This window comes from Aplysia californica, unplaced genomic scaffold (assembly GCF_000002075.1).
Source record: "Aplysia californica isolate F4 #8 unplaced genomic scaffold, AplCal3.0 scaffold00192, whole genome shotgun sequence".
NCBI lineage: Eukaryota > Metazoa > Mollusca > Gastropoda > Aplysiida > Aplysiidae > Aplysia > Aplysia californica.
Genome location: NW_004797462.1, coordinates 1015034 through 1016890, shown reverse-complemented (window position 1 = coordinate 1016890; position 1857 = coordinate 1015034).

The following is a 1857-nucleotide window of genomic DNA, read 5'->3' as shown; positions in this document are numbered from 1 at the left end:
CGCACACACACCAAACCAGGGCAGTGCTACTGACTGAAGTTTTCTTAACCAAAGGGGGGATGTTAACACGTTCTTGTGCACCGTAGAATTGTTAATGGGCTGATTTATTAATGTCATGCTCATACGGTGCCGGAACAACATAGGGGGAACTGCTGCTTTTTCTTTCCTCATCCCTACTGTCGTCATTGTTCCTCTACTTTTTTGTATGTTTGTGACTCTCTCGTGAACTGCTATTTCTGGGGTATCTTGATAGCCGAAACAGATTTTGTGCTGTTGAGGCTAGAGGAGTGAGCCTGATTCCCCGTTTGGACTTCTCTGTTGACATCCAACCCATGGCGCTCATATAACCTTATGCAGTTGTGAGCGCCGTAAAACCTTACTAAAACTAAGAAATGTACATGTGCATTCGTGAAGTACACATTGGGATCGTCATAATAGTATGTACATTTAAAAAAACCCAAAAAATAAAAGCAAAACAAAACCAAACAAACAAACCCGAGCTTGCCTTGTGGTCTTACTGCCTGGCATGTCGTGACATTCAGCCAGGTTCCAAGAAAACTCTCCGGGTTCTGAGGCTCTGCCTTGTGAAAACAACTCGCCTTCTTTTCATTACGAACATTTATAGCGTGTGTGCACAGAGCTCTTTGTATTGATCGCTCAGGTGTTATTACGTGTACTTAATTTCCTCTCTAATATCGTCCCCCTACCCTCCCCTCCTTTTCCCCCCTATATTCCCTCGAGGGCTGGTATTTATCGGGGTCGTATAGGTACGACTCAGCCTAGTTAGAATTAATAGACTCAGTAGACACGGAGTTTAAGCATAAAGCGCATCGAATTTGTATACCAGGGGGACATTTTTACTGAAATTGTCTTCCTTTTTATCACTGCCACCAAGGAAAGTATTGGATTTGAATCCACATGGTAAAAGATCAAGGGGAAGACCACGTGGAATCTGGAGAAGAGTCACAGAAATAAATGTACAGAAAAGTGGGAAGATGTGGAATAACATCTAGAGGCTAGCTCAGGTTGGAGAGAGGTGGAACGTGTTTGTTCGTGGCCTATATCCTGATCTAGGGTGAGAAAAGCAATGATGATGATGACCAAGGTGGTCTTCCTTCAAATTACATATTATAGTTCAACTCACTACACTGTATCATCTGAAGTTTTTATTCTCCCTTGTTTATTTGATGCTGTAACTCTCTTGTTGACGTACCAAACCCCCTTTTCTGTCTTCTTTTAAAGATTTAAAGTCTGATTAGATTTACAGGGTGCGCTCTCTTTCACAACTTGTTAGACTGTCGCCTTCACTTCTATTTCGAGACAAACTGGATTTCCTTGGAAAGCTCTTTTATTTCAACACGTTCGTATCAAGGGGTGGAAACGTAAGACAGACAATATTATGTTTATCAAAGTCTCGTATCATATTTTTCATAATATAAATCAACCCCTGTCCGTTTCAGTTTTAGTAAGTGTTTAACGGCACTTGCAACACAATAAGGTCATATAAGTGCCGAAGATTACAGTTGTTACGAGAGAGTAACAAACAGAAAAAAGAAGGAGGGGAGATAAAGACGATAGATGTTTGATAGGAAAGAAGAAGCAAACCACACCAGAGCACCCGCCAACCACCCACGTGTCCGTTTCAAGGCAACAAGTAGGCAGTCTGGCCTCTCACTGTGAAGCTATATGTTTTAATCATCTATTAATCTTCCTTTGCTTTCATTCAAAGTTAGGTGTCGACTTTAGGGAAAGGGTGTCTTTACTTAGATTCTTCCTGCGGGTGGTTTGAGGGCGCTGTTGGTAGGTTATACTTCTTTACTTTCCTTCTGTTGATTCAATCTGTCTTAGTTACTTCCC